Below are 19,077 nucleotides of genomic sequence, written 5' to 3' on the forward strand. Positions count from 1 at the left end.
CCATATTAGGCCCATAAACTATAATTTGTTGATCCTCCTTCAGTTTGAAAAGAAAATAAAATTCCTTAACTTGACTAGAATTTACTTTGTAGGATAAACCACAGAGCTTAAGACAAGCATATTCCTTTCGCTGTAGGTATGGGCTGTTTGTCTATTTCACAGAGGATGTCAGGTGGATAGAAAGGGAATTTATCATCTGGCCTCCCTGGAGCTTGTCTGTCTATAATACTACATTGATAAAAGAAAAGCCTATGAGACTAGCAAAAAAAAAAAAAAATCACACTGTTTTACAAATATCTGTTAAGGAAAAGCGAGCTACAGGGTGAATCCCCAAAGACAGACACACTTAGAAAGCTCTAGCTCAGTATCTAGCAAAAATAAACGTGATTATTTTCTATAGTCTCGATAGATCAGAGGGGCAAAGTTTGACTGTGTGGATCACAATAAACTATGGAAAATTCTGAAAGAGATGGGAATACCAGACCACCTGACCTGCCTCTTGAGAATCTGTATGCAGGTCAGGAAGCAACAGTTAGAACTGGACATGGAACAACAGACTGGTTCCAAATAGGAAAAGGAGTACGTCAAGGCTGTATATTGTCACCCTGCTTATTTAACTTACATGCAGAGTACATCATGAGAAATGCTGGGCTGGAAGAAGCACAAGCTGGAATCAAGATTGCTGGGAGAAATATCAATAACCTCAGATATGCAGATAACACCACCCTTATGGCAGAAAGTGAAGAGGAACTCAAAAGCCTCTTGATGAAAGTGAAAGTGGAGAGTGAAAAAGTTGGCTTAAAGCTCAACATTCAGAAAACAAAGATCATGGCATCCGGTCCCATCACTTCATGGGAAATAGATGGGGAAACAGTGGAAACAGTGTCAGACTTTATTTTTCTGGGCTCCAAAATCACTGCAGATGGTGATTGCAGCCATGAAATTAAAAGACGCTTACTCCTCGGAAGGAAAGTTATGACCAACCTAGATAGCATATTCAAAAGCAGAGACGTTACTTTGCCAACAAATGTTCGTCTAGTCAAGGCTATGGTTTTTCCAGTGGTCATGTATGGATGTGAGAGTTGGACTGTAAAGAAGGCTGAGCGCCGAAGAATTGATGCTTTTGAACTGTGGTGTTGGAGAAGACTGTTGAGAGTCCCTTGGACTGCAAGGAGATTCAACCAGTCCATTCTGAAGGAGATCAGCCCTGGGATTTCTTTGGAAGGAATGATGCTAAAGCTGCAACTCCAGTACTTTGGCCACCTCACTCGAAGAGTTGACTCACTGGAAAAGACTCTGATGCTGGGAGGGATTGGGGGTAGGAGGAGAAGGGGACGACAGAGGATGAGATGGCTGGATGGCATCACTGACTCGATGGACGTTGAGTCAGGGTGAACTCCGGGAGATGGTGATGGACAGGGAGGCCTGGCGTGCTGCGATTCATGGGGTCACAAAAATTCATGGGGACACGACTGAGCGACTGATCTGATCTGATTAAATTCATTGACATTCTCTCACTTTTCTGGGCAACTGCAGGCTCAGGAATGAAGATGGACCTCCTTATACCATGAGTGGGTAGGACAGGAAATGCACAAACTCAGGACCAAATGCAACTTTAGGTCAACACATCCTTATTCCTCTTCCTTGTTTCCTAGATATTAACCTCACCATTTCCTAAATTGGTCTTCTGAAATTTTCATGATATATACTCTTATCAGGCCCAGGCCTAAAAGAGCCAGGCACATACATTTCTGAGTTTGGTTGCCCTAGCAACCAAAAGCCAAAAATGTCACAGGGACACAGGTACCACTGCTTCCTCAGTGGTACCAAGGAGGGACAGCTCCCTGCATCACAGCCCTACTCTAACATTCAGATCCAGAAGCAGACACTCACAATGCCAGACTTTTTATGATGGTATTTTAAAATACCTTCTATTACCAACATGTGTGCATGCTGCGTTGCTTCAGTCGTGTCCGACTCTTTGAGACCCTATGTAGCCCTCCAGGCTCCTCTGTCCATGGTATTCGCCAGGCAAGAATACTGGAGTGGGTTTCCATGCTCTCCTCCAGGGGATCTTCCAGACCCAGCGATCAAATTCCTGTCTCTTGTATCTCCTGCATTAGCAGGCAGGTTCTTTGCCACTACTGTCCTATGACTACACAAATGACCTTAATTCAATCTTAAAAATTGAAACTAGTTCATCTCCAAGTCTCTGCATAACAAGCAGGCTGATCTCCACTACCTCTTAAGACTCTTTTAAAGTTCTAACAGTTCGATCTTTACATTCTTCTGAACACAATCAACCAGAACAATTTTGTTCTTTGATCTGACTAACACATCATTTAGAGCCACGTCTGGAAAATTAAAAGCGAACTCAAGGTTAAAAAAAAATCACTTTTAGTGAAAAAAAATTTTTTTTCTATGACATTTTCTGTGACCCATGAACTAACCTCACATGTAATCCCAAAAGAATGCTAAAACAGGTACGGGACAGGGATGGCTGCAAACACTTACAACTATCTAAAATGCATCAGTTTTCCAGACTGTGGGAAGGGACCGATAAGTGGACGATGAGTACTGACTAGCATTTTCTTACATTTAAAATAATAAAACAGATATCTAAAGGTATCACACATACTATTGTTTCTGTGGCATTTTTATTTCACTTATATGTGGGCTGGGTAGTGACCTAAAATACAGTTTGTTTTATTGTGAGTTGTATAAAAAACATCTGAAATCCACAGATTCCAGGCTGCTTCAGAGACCTTAGTTTTTAATATGTTCTTAAATTTCGATTTTAAAAACTGGGTCTGCTTACTTAACGCATCTCCTTTCATATCACCACTGGTCCAATTAGTAGCTCAGTTCTCAAATGACCAAACCCTTTATGTGCTCTGAATAATGGACTGCTCCTCCTCTGACTTGGTATTCCGGGGAGCAGCCCCAGGGCTCGGGCCTCTGTAGACCAGGGAGGATGAGGCTTACCTCTGAACAATACGGATGTGGCTGATTCTCAGGGAATTATTCAGGCAGAAAGTCTTAAATCATTATACTAGCCTTTGGAAAATCATGATGCAAAAGGCGACCTTATTTGGGGGCTCTGTTGTGGTTGACCCCCATGATTTAAATGACCAGGATCATTTTACTACATGAGTCTGTTATTTCCTAAAATTGAAAAGAATGAAAATGCTATGGCTTATGGACAGCCTGAGGACAGGAAGGGCAAGATTTATCTGAATTTTCTAAACCAAAAACAAAGTAGAGATCTTTTTGAAATTATCCCACATCTTCAAAGGATTGTGAAGTTATTAACTGTAGTAAACTTTTCTTTCTTTATGTTAGCCATCTAAGCACACTGTGTTTAAGTAATTCCAGATGATTAAGTTGAATATACTGCCATTTCTAAATTCCATTCCTGGGACTACTTTACGCTGGGTTTTTTGTTTTTTGTTTTTTTTTGGCGGGGGCGGGGGAGGATATTTTTCCCCTAATGGTGTAATTAATGATAAGAGTGTGTATGATGAAAGAATTTTCCTTACAAAGTTTGTTTCAGGAGATTCACTGGGATTTTTGTATATCTGTGGTTCATGTTATTAACAAAACAGGTACTGTTTGCATTAGAAAATTTTAAATGAACTTGTGAAAATCTTTAGGCTATATTATTTGGAATTCTAACTCCCCCCTGCTCTTAAAGCAAATGTTGCCATTGGTGTTGGGAAAATGTTTTAATTTTTAATTAATGAATTATTTTATTAATTGATAAATTATGTATCAATAAAAATTTTAAAGTATTTACTGATGTTTGATGACTCATTTAAAATACCATATATTTAAATTCTGAAAAATACTTGGTTGAGATCTAACTATGGAAGCCATAAGCACAAATTTACAAGAAAATTTTATCACAAACCAAGCTAAATGATAACCAAAAGGATTCATACTTTAAATAATAGGTCAACACTTTTGATGTAAGAAAAAACAATGGCTTTTGAGGTAAAGTTATTGAGTGACCTATGGAGTCAAGGTGGCCTTGGTTTTCTCTATTTTCTGGCACAATTACTTTTCATATACTTTGAAAAGAGGGCTAAATATAAACTAGCAATATTTAGATACAAAAGACTAGGGGCAACTTAGGTAGGGAAAACTGGTACAGGGAGATCACTCTAGTTCTGTTCAGAGAGATACAGCTGTAGGTTGGGTTGAATTTCAAATTATTATTAGCTTTTTGTTAAAAAAAAAAAAAAAGCTTTTCTTTTTTTTTTTCTTTTTTAAAGAAAAAAAGCAGGCAGAGGATCTCCACCTGCTTTTTGCTCAGTTATACAGGTGAGAAAAGTGGCCTCCAAAAGTGATACAACATGTCTACAGAAGCATGGGGGTCTATCCATCGAGTTACACTGTCTTGAGTTCGCTTCCTCACTTGAAGGCTTTAATCTGCTCCCAGGGTGGGGACAGCACACGTGAAGAAGGGCCATGAGCCTACAGCCACAGTCCTCACCAGTCAATCCCGCCCTTCAGGAACAATGTCCTCCCCAAAGGCTTCTCCGCCGTCTCTGCAGTTCTGGAATCTGTCTAGTCATAAAGCTCTTAGTACTGGGGACGTTTCTTCTTCCTGGATACTATGTCAGGTTATGATTAACACTTTTGAACCCTTGTCATGAGCTAATCTTACAGCTCAAAATCAAGGCCTTCAAGCTCAGTCAAGTCAAATGGCTTGACAAATACCTGACAAACAGATATCGTATAATAGCACTTAAATGTGGAATCTGCAAGAATGGTACAAATGCACTTATTTACAAAACAGAAATTGAGTTACAGATGTAGAAAACAATCTTATGGTTAACGGGGGGAATGGGATGGTAAATTGGGAATTGGGATTGACATATACACACAACTACATATAAAATAGATAACAAGGAACTACTGTACGGCACAGGGAACTATACTCAGTACTCTGTACTGACCTATGTGGGAAAAGAATCTTAAAAGAATTGACTATATGTATATGTAAAACTGAGTCACTTTGCTGTACACCTGCAACACAACATCGTAAATCAACTATATCTCAATGAAAACATTGTAAACAGCTTGACAGATACATAACCAAACAAGAAAACAAAACTCAACTTCCATCAGAGATACATGCACAGGGTACAGGTGACTAGACATGGGGAGAACTTAGTGAGGAGCCCAGACGACTGAAAGCAGGTGATCATGAGCCTTGAAAGACAGGGGAGTGGCCAGTTACAGTGTGTGGAGACTGGTGTGCTTACCTGGAGATGGTGGTGAAGAGAATCAGAGAAGGCTAATCAGTAAAGAAACAACATAACTGTCATGCTTGCAAGTGTGGCTTTCACCCTGAAAGGATGGGAAGCCTCCAACGGATTATAAGCTGAAGGACACAGTTGGATTTGTTATTAAAACTCCAATCTGACAGTAACAGGAAAAAGGAACTGGTGAAGGAGTGCAAGCTAGAACATCGCTCCTCAAAGAATGGTCTGCAGGCCAGAGCCAGCCTGCCAACAGCCACAGATCTATGACAATATAGTGACAGAAACTGGAAAGATTGCATTTTTATGTTAGACCTGATGATAAATTTAAACTTTATGGCAGTTTCAAAACATGGCCCCACCAGCACATGATGACAAACAACATCTGCATCACAGGACCTGTCCATGAGACGCTTACAGTGGGGCATCCTGGCAGAAACCACCTTCCCCAGGGAGCACATTCACATCACCAGGAGTCAGACATACCGACGTCATATACACCCTGGTATCATGCATCAAGGAAGGCACAGCCTCACTTCTGGGGTATGCTTGTGAAAAATGCACAACACTAATCTAACCATGAAAAATTCAAGCAAATGTGAGCAGCATCTTACAAAATAACCACTCCTATATGTCGAAAGTGTTAGTCATGAAAGACAACAGAAGGTCTGCTCTATACATCTGTGTGAAGGAGACAATGGGATGATTTGAGAGAATAGCATTGAAAGAAATGGACTCAGTTCAGTTCAGTTACTCAGTCATGTCCGACTCTTTGCAACCCCATGAATCGCAGCAAGCCAGGCCTCCCTGTCCATCACCAGCTCCCGGAGTTCACTCAAACTCACGTCCATCGAGTCCGTGATGCCATCCAGCCATCTCATCCTCTATCGTCCCCTTCTCCTCCTACCCCCAACCCCTCCCAGCATCAGAGTCTTTTCCAATGAGTCAACTCTTCCCATGAGGTGGCCAAGTACTGGAGTTTCAGCTTTAGCATCATTCCTTCCAAAGAACACCCAGGACTAATCTGCTTTAGGATGGACTGGTTGGATCTCCTTACAGTCCAAGGGACTCTCAAGAGTCTTCTCCAACACCACAGTTCAAAAGCATCAATTCTTCGTTGCTCAGCTTTCTTCACAGTCCAACTCTCACATCCATACATGACCAGTGGAAAAACCATAGCCTTGACTAGATGGACCTTTGTTGACAAAGTAATGTCTCTGCTTTTCAATATGCTATCTACGTTGGTCATAACTTTCCTTCCAAGGAGTAAGCGTCTTTTAATTTCATGGCTGCAGTCACCATCTGCAGTGATTTTGGAGCCCCCAAAAAATAAAGTCTGACACTGTTTCCACTGTTTCCCCATCTATTTCCCATGAAGTGATGAGACCAGATGCCATGATCTTCGTTTTCTGAATGTTGAGCTTTAAGCCATTTTTTTTCACTCTCCTCTTTCACTTTCATCAAGAGGCTTTTTAGTTCCTCTTCACAGTAAAACAGATAACCAGTGCACGTCTGATGTATAACGGAGGGCAGTGCTCTGGGACAACCAGAAGTGACAGGGTGGGGAGGGAGATGGGAGGGGGGTTCAGGAGGGAGAGGACAAAAGCATACCTATGGCCGATTCATACTGATGTATGGTAAAACCATTAGAATGTTGTGATTATCCTACAATTAAAACAGACAAACAAAAAAATCTTTTTTAAAAAGACAACAGAAGGGTGAGAACTGCCCCAGATTGCAGCAGACTAAGAAGAAGTCAAAACTAAATGCAGTGTGGGGTCCTAGATTGGACCTGGGACCAGAGAAAGGACAGTACTGGGAAAATTGGCAAAACTGGAGTAAAATCTGCAGATTAGCTGACAGTGAAAGATGTTTCTCCTTGGAAGAAAAGCTGTGACAAACCTAGACAGTGTATTAAAAAGCAGAGACATCACTTTGCCAACAAAGGTCCGTATAGTCAAAGTATAGTAAAAAAAAAAAAAAAAAAACTACTGGTTTTTCCAGTAGCTTTTCCAATAGTCATGTATGAATGTGAGGGTTGGACAACAAGGAAGGTTGAGTACTGAAGAACTGATGTTTTTGAGCTGTGGTGTTGGAGAACACTCTTGAGAGTCCCTTGGACTACAAGGAGATCAAACCAGTCAATCCTAAAGGAAATCAACCCTGAATATTCACTGGAAGGACTGAAGCTGAAGCTCCAAAACTTGGCCCCTGATGCGAAGAGCCAACTCATTTAAAAGACCCTGCTGCTGGGAAAGACTGAAGGCAGAAGGAGAAGGGGACGACAGAGGACACGATGGTTGGATTAAATTAAAACAATTTAATCACCGACTCAATGGACATTAAGTATGAGCAAGCTCCAGAGATGGTGAAGGACAGAGAAGCCTGGCATGCTGCAGTCCATGGGGTTACAAAGAGTCGGACACGCCTGAGCAACTGAACAACAGTCTATCAATGCTCATTTCCTGGTCTTGAAAGTTGTACTATGGCTCCATAAGATGTTACCACTAGGGGAGGCCGGGTGAAGGATATATGGACATCTTCTGCAACATTTTTGTAACTTTTCCACAAGGCTAAATTTATCTCAAAATGTAAAGGCTTTTCTTTTTTAATGGCTCCTGAAGTCTTCCAGTTTCCTCTCTCTTAAAAGTGGGGTCTGTGTCCTCTCTTTTTGAATCTTGGCAGGTTTGAAAGTGCTTAGACCAACAGAGTAGCATAGAACTGACACTATTTGATTTCTGCTCATATTCTGGGTTGGTTTTTTTTAAATTTCACTTTCATGGCATTTTAGAAAAATGTTTATTCCAGCTATCTGCTGCTACTGAACAAACCAACCCCAAATGCAGCATCAGAAAGCAATGACTACTTTGTCACGTCCATGGCTTCTGTGGGTGGTGAAATCTGGACAGGGCACACTGGGGATGACCTATCTTTGTCCCCAGTGTTTGAGGCCTCAGCTGGGGAGACACAAAGGCTGGGGTTGAGTAGACCAGCTTAGAGACTGTAATTATCCGAAGGCTTCTCTATTCACATGTCTGGTATCTGGGCTGGGATGACTCAAGGAAGGCTGTTAATTCTGTTGACTGGATCACCCAGTACTGCCCTGTCCACGTGGCGTTGCCTCTCACAGCGTGGCAGCTGAGTGCCAAGCAGGAGCCTTCCGAGAGAACCAGGCTGAAACTGCATGACCTTTTGTAGCTGAACCTTGGAACATAGAGCATCCCTTGAAAACAGTAAGAGGTTAAAAGTCCAGCCCAGATTCAGGTGGAGGGAACTGGAGCCATCTGGAGGAGGAGAGGCACTGTCATGTAACAGAAGAGCACGGGGCAGGAGATGCTTGTGCAGCCATCTTTACAAAACACAGTCTGCCATGGGCGTGGTGTGGGGCTGCAGCATGCTGAAATTTCAAAACCTGTTTCTTCACCAGATAATTTGAGTAACACCAATGCAGAACCAGACAGACCAGTTAATACGCTACTGCAGTGATGCAACGGAGACATGACTGAGGCCTCGGATTAGCTGTCAGTTGGTGCATAACATATTACCATAAAATTCATGGCTTAAAACACACCTACTGACTAGCTCAAAGGTCTGTAGGTCAGAAGTCTAGTTCAGCATGGCTGGGTTATCTACTCAGGGTATCAAAGGTCTAGAATCAAGATGCCAACTGGGTTAAGTTCTCAATTGGAGGGTAGAAGGGGTCCAATTTCAATCTTACTACTGACAGAATTCAGTTCCTTGCAGTTGTAGGACCCAAGTCCCTATTTCCTTGTTGGCCATCAGCCAGGGATCCCTCTCAGGTTCCTGAGGCCATTCTCATTTCTTGTCATGTGGCCCCTTCCATCTCTAAAACCAGCAATGGGGAATCTCCTCCATGTAAAATCCTTCTCAAGCTTCAGATTTCTCTAATTGATATGTCTCTGACCTCTAGGTCAGATTTAAATGGCTCATATGATTAGTCAGGTCCACCAGAAATGATCTCCGTATTTTAAGGTCAACTAGTTTGGGACCTTAATGACATCTGCAATATCCCCTCACAGCAGCAATAAATTAGTCTTTTAACTGAATAACTGGGAGAAGATGGGCTTGGAGCCTTGAAGCTTATCTTAGAATTCTGCCCATTACAGACCTGACCTTGCCTCCACCTCAGTTCCATCTTACCCCACCTCCTTTTTTTAAAAAAACATAATTCAGATTTGGTTCTTTGAATAAGCTGCTTCTGACCAACTTGTGTACAAACCTCAAAATAGATGCTGGACATTGGTTAGCTTTCCAACAACACTGGGTACGAGTTTTAGATTTCATATTTGTTCACAACTGAGCACGAGACTACAAACAAAGCTTTTTTTGTTTCTTATGGCTTACATAATTTACCAGCTAAGTGGGCCAACAACAGTCATTTTAAATAAAAAGTCTCTAACATTAGCTGAATTTCAAATTATCAGTTCAGTGAATCACCTTCAAAAGGAAATGGTTTCATAATATTTAGTTATGGCATAATATTATGTCTATCTTGAAAGCAAGAAAATTTATGATGTTTCTCCTTGAAATGTTTGCCCTTGCTTGCAATGCTTGCTAATTGCCTTACAGAGAACTGCAGAAGCCTTCCCAATAAAAGGACACATATATAAAGACTTATTTCCCCAGCAACCCAAAAAGGCAGGATTAAGATTTTAGCAGCTTTACAACAGAGAATTTCAGACTTGGTCACAATCCTCCATGGAACAGGCATCACACTTCTTCCCAGAAGAAATCTGCACCCCAGCAATCCCAAAACATATACAATATAAAAACAATTTAATCCAAGTTATAAAGCCGACTGCTTCATTTGCTGAGAAAGTGTGAGAATTAAACGAGCACACAAGCCATACCAGAATGTGCCTCTGAAGTACCAAAATCTCCCATTGCCTAAAATAGCATGAGAAAGACACAAAGTTCAGTTAAGAGACACTTTGGTTATGTAAAAAAGCAAATGTTTTCCAACAGAAAGGAGATTTTAGGTGGAAAAAGAAGAACACTACATTAGCAAGTTTGCAAAATGCTTTTCTATTATCTCAATAGATGCCCAATACAGCCCTGTGAAAATCCACACCTGTTGAATGAATCTAGGCACAGAACGCTTCAATAACAGATAGTACGAAAGGTGAAAAGGAAAAGCAGCAGTCCAGAGGCTCTCCATGCAGTGTATGGAATGACTGACAAGACATCTCTAACTTCTCCTAATTCTAGCCATAGTCCCGTTTCGTCTGTGGCCTTACAGGAACCGTCCCTACACAGGCGATGATGCTCTTGTTAACCAGCCAAGGGCTTCGGCCCCGCCTCCCCACACAGCCCCGCGCTTCCTGTGCTGGGTCCTGAGCCCTCACCCTCTTTCTTTCTGAACTCCGTGGCTCTGCAGCTGGCCTTCTTGATCTAATAATTCACTGCATCCTTGGCACTCTCCTCAAGACAAAGTTCTGTATTGGTCCCACAGCTCCACATATATTGAAGCTACGGCTAAGAAGCATGTTCATCCTTGCACCAAACTGGCAAATACAATGAACAGAAAGAAACGCAGTCAGTAAGAGGTCAGGCTGGGACACAAGTTCCTAACAGAATCACTAGACTGTATGTTATGTGGACAGCATTTCTTTCCTCTTACGGACATGAGCTCAACACTAAAAGTAGCACTTGCAGGGACTTCCCTGGTGGCCCAGTAGCTAAGACTCTGTGCTCCCAACGCAGGGGACCTGGGTTTGATCCCTGGTCAGGAAATTAGACCGCTCATGCCACATGCAAGATTCCGTGTGTGGAAACTAAGACCTGGTGCAGTCAAATAAATGAATATTTTTTTAAAAACACCAATTGTAGATGAGATATTTTAAATTTTATTTTCAATTTCATAAACCTGCTTATTTTCTATGGCTCCTTTTTGTCCTGTTACTCAGTAACAAGAGATCTTTTTCGAATCTACTTGAAGTCAGGCTAAGATTTCTCCCTTTTCTTGCTCTCACTCAACAAACATTACTGAGTGCCTATCATTACTGAATACAACACACTAAGAGCTACGTCAAGTGTTAGAAGTGCTATGAGAGATGGCTATAAAGGGTACAGAAGGGATCAGAGAAATCGTCTCGTCTATCTGAGGTGCAGAGTAATTGTGGACGGCTCAATAACTATGATTTCCAGTGCTTCCCATGTGCTAGCTCAGTGGATTCTAACAAAGAGAAACCATAGGGATGATGGTGTTGACTAAATCCTTTTTTTTAAAAAAATGAGAAACTAAGACACAAAGAAATGGTCGAGTGACAAGAAGTGGGGCTGAGACACAAACCTCGGCAGCTTAGATCAGTATCCGCACTGCACAGAGTAAGGACTGCTTCAGCTGAACTCTGAAAAAGGAGTAGGTTATTGATCAACAGTGAATGAAGGATGGAGCAGAAGGGGAGACAGGACAGACAAGAATGAGCTGTGCCCTGGGCAAAGGGAATAGCATGAGAGAAAGCAAAAACAGGATGGCTCCTTAAGGACACAGAAAAGGCAAGTTTACCGCATAAGTGGAAGAAGTAAAGAGAAGGCAGCGCAAGATCAGGCTGGAGGACTAAACCAGGGCTGACTGCAGATCTTGTTATCTGTGCTGGTGAGCTTAACTTATTTGGTAAACTTCAGCCTGCAGACCAAACCCTGCCACCTGCCAGTATCTGTGTGGCCCACGAGCTACGATTACTTGTCAGGTTTTGAAATGGTTGGAAAAAAATCAGAAGAAGATTTTATGACATATGACAATTGCATGAAATTCAAATTTCAACTCCCATAACGTTTTATTGGAACACAGCCGTGCTCATCCCTTTATACCCTGTCTGCAGCAGCCTTTACACTACAGTGACAGCTGAGTGGCTGCAGCAGAGACCACATGGCGGGTGATGCCTAAAATGCTTACTATCTGGCCTTTCGCAGAAGTTTGATGAGTCAGCTCATGTCCCTGCTCTGGGTGACTGGGTGCCACTAAGAGAAGGACTAGGCAACAGGATGCCATCACCAGCTTTACATCTTTACAACGATCATTCAGGCTACAGCGAGAGGATGGGCGGAGCACAAAAAGAACTGGGAACAGGAAGAGCAGTTAGCTGCCAGTGATGACTCGCAAGAGGTGATAAGAACCAAAGCAGGAGTAAACAGGAAAAGATTAACAAGGCTGTATCAACATGACCTGAAAATCTGTCAAATACAGGGGATTCCCTGGTGGTCCAAGGGCTAAGACTCCATGCTCCAAATGCAGGGGGTTCAGGTTTGATCCCTAATCGGGAAACGAGACTCCCCATGTCACAACAAAGACTCAGAAATAAATATTTTTTTAAAAAAAGAAAAGAAAATCTATCTGATGCAGGAGAGAGACAGAAGAAGAAAGAAGTTCAGAATGACTCCAGTACTTCATTTGTCCTGGGGGCCACCGCCATGACCGCCACAAGAACAACAAACATCACAGCAAGGAATCGCATCTGCAGAAGCTCCTATACAACAACTCACTGAGCTTAGGGCTTCACCTCTTACTTAATCCTCACTTTGAGATGGGCATGAGTAACCGTACAGAGGAGGACATTAGAATTGAACCTTATGCAAGGTACACAGCTAATTAATTTCAGAGTTCATGATTTTCAGCTGCTCTAAGATATAATATTAAGACAATGTTTCAGGGAAAGGCTAGTCTGGACAAGAAGATGAGTTAAATTTGGAAAGAGTGAGGACAGACATCCAGGGAACACCAATATGTCAATAAGTAAAGAGCTGGCAAAAAAAAAGAAAATCTGGAAGTCTTGAAAGTTCACCAGATGTAGGAAGTAAGGACGTCAAAGGGAGTGAAATGGAAAACAGTCAAAAAGAATAGCTTCATCTTCTTGGTGTTCAGATTTTCAGTTCAGTCTCAGTTCCTATAAGTTGTACTTTGATTACACTGAGTAATTTTAGGATCCCCAAGCTCATTTCAGGAGCTACTTTGAAGATCAATCCATGATACCGGTGCTAACAGATGAAAACAGAGAGAATTTAAAACCACTGAACCAAAGGCTATCCTGCTGACCACAAAAACTGTAAGACCACAAAAACTGTAAGATGGGTTATAGATTGTCACTCATATTATATAGAACCACCAGTCTGTGTCTATGTACTTAAGAACTGTATGCTTTTTCTTGATTATACAAAATGACCAAGAGCCTTAATAATTATAGCTATTCATATTAAATTATTTCCATAAAATATATAAATACAGAGGCATAAAACATATTCATTGAATGTTCTACTGGGGAGAATAGCAAAGCATTACAAATAAAATATTCTAATGTTAGCACTATAAGAAAATCGTTAATAAGTTTTAATGTATTATTTCCTTGTTTTTGGATTCATATAAGACATGGGACCAACTTCATCTTTAAAATAATAGTTACCATTTCTTGTGCATGTTCTTTGTGTTGCTTGGACAGCCAAGGCTGGTTTGATATCTAATAACCATAGCTGACTCCATTTTACAGAAGAAAACATTGACACTTAAGCTAGTGAAACAGTCTGCCCACAGTCATTCACAAAGCCAAGGATGGATCTGGGATTAGAAATGGAATCTGCCTATTCTTACAAACCATTAGGTGTATTACATCATAATACAGGGTAAGAGAAAAAGTCAAGTCATACTACATACATTGGGTTTTTTTAAAGCTAAAATAAGGATAAAGTAAAGAAATACATGTAAAACCACTTTTATAAAGCAAAAGTCAGTTGTTTTTTTTTTTTTTAATAAAGTAAATGTGCAGTTACCATGTAACCTAGGAATTCCATGCCTGAGTATTTACCCAATAAATATGAAAATATGTATTTAAAAAAAAAAAAATAATAAGTATTAAAAAGATTTCCCATGTCATCACATGTTCAATTAAATATTAGTTCTCATATATACATACCTTTCTTTTTTGTTTGTTATTAGAGTCAACTTTTTCCTTTTTAATTGAAGTACAGTGGAAAAGAAATGCAAAAAAGCAAAATGGCTGTCTGGGGAGGCCTTACAAATAGCTGTGAAAAGAAGAGAAGCAAAAACAAAGGAGAAAAGGAAAGATATAAGCATCTGAATGCAGAGTTCCAAAGAATAGCAAGAAGAGATAAGAAAGCCTTCCTCAGCGATCAATGCAAAGAAACAGGAAAACAACAGAATGGGAAAGACTAGAGATCTCTTCAAGAAAATTAGAGATACCAAGGGAACATTTCATGCAAAGATGGGCTCGATAAAGGACAGAAATGATATGGACCTAACAAAAGCAGAAGATATTAAGAAGAGGTGGCAAGAATACACAGAAGAACTGTACAAAAAAGAGCTTCACAACCAAGATAATCACAATGGAGTGATCACTTACCTAGAGCCAGACATCCTGGAATGTGAAGTCAGTTCAGTTCAGTTCAGTTCAGTCGTCAGTCGTGTCTGAATCTTTGCGACCCCATGAATTGCAGCACGCCAGGCCTCCCTGTCCATCACCAACTCCAGGAGTTCACTCAAACTCACGTCCATAGGGATGTGAAGTCAAGTGGCCCTTAGAAAGCATCACTACGAGCAAAGCTAGTGGAAGTGATGGAATTCCAGTTGAGCTATTTCAAAATCCTGAAAGATGATGCTATAAAAGTGCTGCACTCAATATGCCAGCAAATTTGGAAAACTCAGCAGTGGCCACAGGACTGGAAAAGGTCAGTTTTCATTCCGATCCCAAAGAAAGGCAATGCCAAAGAATGTTCAAACTACTGCACAATTGTACTCATCTTACATGCTAGTAAAGTAATGCTCAAAATTCTCCAAGCCTGGCTTCAGCAACACATGAACTGTGAACTTCCAGATGTTCAAGCTGGTTTTAGAAAAGGCAGAGGAACCAGAGATGAAATTGCCAACATCTGCTGGATCATTGAAAAAGAGAGTTCCAGAAAAACATCTATTTCTTCTTTATTGACTATGCCAAAGCCTTTGACTGTGTGGATCACAATAAACTTTGGAAAATTCTGAAAGAGATGGGAATACTAGACCACCTGACCTGCCTCTCAAGAAATCTGTATGCAGGTCAGGAAGCAACAGTTAGAACTGGACATGGAACAACAGACCAGTTCCAAATAGGAAAAGGAGTTCATCAAGGCTGTATTTTGTCACTCTGCTTATTTAACTTATATGCAGAGTACATCATGAGAAACGCTGGGCTGGAAGAAGCACAAGCTGGAATCAAGATTGCCGGGAGAAGTATCAATAACCTCAGATATGCAGATGACACCACCCTTATGGCAGAAAGTGAAGTGGAACTTAAAAGCCTCTTGATGAAAGTGAAAGTGGAGAGTGAAAAAGCTGGCTTAAAGCTCAACATTCAGAAAACGAAGATCATGGCATCCGGTCCCATCACTTCCTGGGAAATAGATGGGGAAACAGTGGAAACAGTGTCAGACTTTATTTTGGGGGGCTCCAAAATCACGGCAGATGGTGACTGCAGCCATGAAATTAAAAGATGCTTACTCCTTGGAAGAAAAGTTATGACCAACCTAGATAGCATATTCAAAAGCAGAGACGTTACTTTGCCAACAAAGGTCAAGGCTATGAATAGTCATGTATGGATGTGAGAGTTGGACTGTGTAGAAAGCTGATCGTCGAAGAATTGATGCTTTTCAACTGTGGTGTTGGGGAAGACTCTTGAGAGTCCCTTGGACTGCAAGGAGATCCAACCAGTCCATCCTGAAGGAGATCAGCCCTGGGATTTCTTTGGAAGGAATGATGCTAAAGCTGAAACTCCAGTGCTTTGGCCACCTCATCCGAAGAGTTGACTCATTGGAAAAGACTCTGATGCTGGGAGGGGTTGGGGGTAGGAGGAGAAGGGGATGACAGAGGGTGAGATGGCTGGATCCCATCACGGACTCGATGGACGTGAGTTTGAGAGAACTCCGGGAGTCGGTGATGGACAGGGAGGCCTGGCGTGCTGCAATTCATGGGGTTGCAAAGAGTCGGACACGATTGAGCGACTGAGCTGAACTGACAGTTGATTTACAATGTTGTGTTAATTTCCAGTGTATAGCAAAATGACTCAGTTATATATATATACATACATACATACATACATATATATACATACATATATTCTTTTTAGACTCTTTTCCCTTACAGGTTATTACAAAATACTGAGGATAGTTCCCTATGCTACACAGTAGGTCCTTGCTGGTTATCTATTTTACATAAAATTGTGTGTTTTTATAAATCCCAAACTCTTAATTTATCCTTCATCCTTTCCCCTTTGGTAACCGTAAGTTTTTTCTATGCCTGTGGGTTTCTTTCTGTTTCGTAAGTAAGTTAATCTGAATCAATTTTTTAGATTTCACATGTAAGTGATATCATACAATACTACTCTGTCTGGCTTACTTAGTATGATTGCCGGGAGCTGGCCTGAGGAACTCCACCCGTGGCAAAGGTCATGAGAGAGGAGGCTCGGCATACACAAAGGTGGGATCGAGCCTCAGGATCAGATCAGATCAGATCAGTCTCTCAGTCGTGTCTGACTCTTTGCAACCCCATGATTCACAGCACGCCAGGACTCCCTGTTCATCACCAACTCCCGGAGCCTCAGGAGTCTCCCTGGAAATTCTCGAGCATCTACCCTCAAAACCAGAGTCTGCCTACTTTCTGCTTTGTGCTTTCACCTACACCTCTGACTTTACAGGGGGCTGTCCCCCACTACCTCTCTCTGAAAAAAGAGTTAGCTTACAGCTCCAGTTAATAATTCCTGGGTGTGACAGTGTTTCAACCTACAAATTCCTTTGGAAATCCTCTAGCCTGCCTGAATAGGTTTTTCCGGCCACATGTGATTGTTCAGAGCCTCCCAACTGTGAGAGGCAGGAGATGTTCTAAACTGTCTAAATACAAATTCCTTTGAGTAGTTAAAAGATTGATTAGAAATTGTATTGGTGAAGGGTTTTTCACTTGTTGGGCCAATGTTTGCTGCTAAGTCTCCATATCCCTTACCTGCTGTGTCCTTGGCAGTGTATTGATTGATATAATTGGTGTATAGAAATGTAAGTAGTAGCCTCAATGTTTATAACCTTGGACCCTTGAGTTAATTCTTTTCTTTATTGAGCCCACCTCACCTTTGCCCTATAGGAATGTAACTTTATCCAATGCTTTTTGGAGACTGGCGCCTGACTTTAGAATAATCACCTTTAGAAAAAAGTAAGTTTCTTAAAATGTTAACAGGCCTCCTGGCCAGAAGATGATGTAAATCACCTAAACTTTTGCATATGATAAGTTTGAAAGCCTGGCTTCGATTAGGATCAGGAACTGCTGTCCTTGCATGACTCTACCTCTTCCCCCATGATCCTCTATGCACAACTTAAGGTATAAAACTACTTTGGAAAATAAAGTACGTCCTTTTGTTCACCGAAATGTGGTCTCCCCATGTCGTTCTTTCTTTCACCTTCTGGCTGAATTTTTCCTCTGAGGCGGGGAAGCTCGTCAAGCCTACTAACTTTGCCTGGGCTTCTAAGATCTGACCAGGGAGGCCTTAGTGTCTCCTCTCCTTCGGGAGAATGGGAGGACGCCTGCAGCCTTCGTAGGTGACGTAAATTCCCTGCTTTGGAATTTTATTCAGCCTCTTTTCTTCACTGAATTTCTTCACTGAGCTATCCTTATTTCACCACTCTTTATATCCTTAGTTTAATTAAGCAGTTGTTTCCTGATCTCGCCAACGCTGTCCCCGCTTCGAATTCCCTGGATCCACCGGGGCTGGACCCCGCATATGATCTTCTCTGTTGCTGTTGTTTAGTTGCTCAGTCATGTCCAACTCTTCGCAATCCCATGTACTGTAGCCCGCCAGGTTCCTCTGTCCACGGGATTTCCCAGGCAAGAATACTGGAGTGGGTTGCCATTTCCTCCTCCAGCAGATCTTCCTGACCCAGGGAGCAAACCTGCATCTCCTGCATTGGCAGGTGGATTCTCTACCACTGAGCCACCGGGGAAGCCCCATATTGATCTCTAGGTCCATCCATGTTACTGCAAATGGCATTATTTCATTCTTTTTAATAGCTGAGCAATATTCTATTGTATATTCTTCTAACCTACTTGTTAGAATTCCTCTATTGATGGACCCCTGTTTTCCACTTTTTGGTAGTATTCATTAGGGGGGAAAATGTGGTTAAGGGATTGTGTCAAATGAGTTCAACTTCTCATTCAATCCTCCTAGCTCTGTGCTCCCAGGAAAGTGTGAAACCGCAAACATTACTTTTCTCCCAAGTGATACCACCGCCTGCTTCCCTTCCTGATGCTGAGAAGCAAATAAGGCTGTGCCTGTGAAGCACCCAGCACTGTCTGGTACATGGAAAGCTCTCTGTCAAAATAGATACCAACTGTCTTTACTATTAGTGTTGCTGCTGTTTTAAATCATGCTTTAATGGACATTCTTATATGTAAGAATTTGTGTGTCTCTCTTACTATTTTCTGTTAGGAGGAATTCCTAGGAGTGGAATCAAAGGCTATACTTAAGGTTTAACACATACTGGGAGTTTGCCTGCCACAAAAGATGTACCCAGTTTTTGACAGTCCATGTTTCACTAGTCTGTGAACAGGGGCTATTAACATTTTTAAAAAACTCTATCAACGTGATGTTTTTATTATTGTGGTGGAATTTTCTTTGATTACTAATGAGCGCAACTCTTTTTCACGTTTATTGTTAGAAATGGCCTTTTCAAGTTCTTCGTCCATTTGCCCTTTGGGCCCACCCTTCTTTAGAATTTCAAGATACCTGATGATATCTGTCCCTAAAAGCTGACCATTATGTTGACT

General features: G+C 41.5%; 1 protein-coding gene across 49 annotated transcripts in view; it reads right to left on the reverse strand.

The window, feature by feature from the left end:
• ULK4 (unc-51 like kinase 4) overlaps positions 1-19,077 on the reverse strand; it is a 507,208-nt gene that overhangs the window by 285,291 nt on the left and 202,840 nt on the right. The gene's annotated exons all lie outside the window — the stretch shown is intronic.

The sequence above is a fragment of the Bos grunniens genome, chromosome 22, assembly GCF_055505025.1.
Source record: "Bos grunniens cultivar Pamir isolate PY7600 chromosome 22, Bosgru_T2T1.0, whole genome shotgun sequence".
NCBI lineage: Eukaryota > Metazoa > Chordata > Mammalia > Artiodactyla > Bovidae > Bos > Bos grunniens.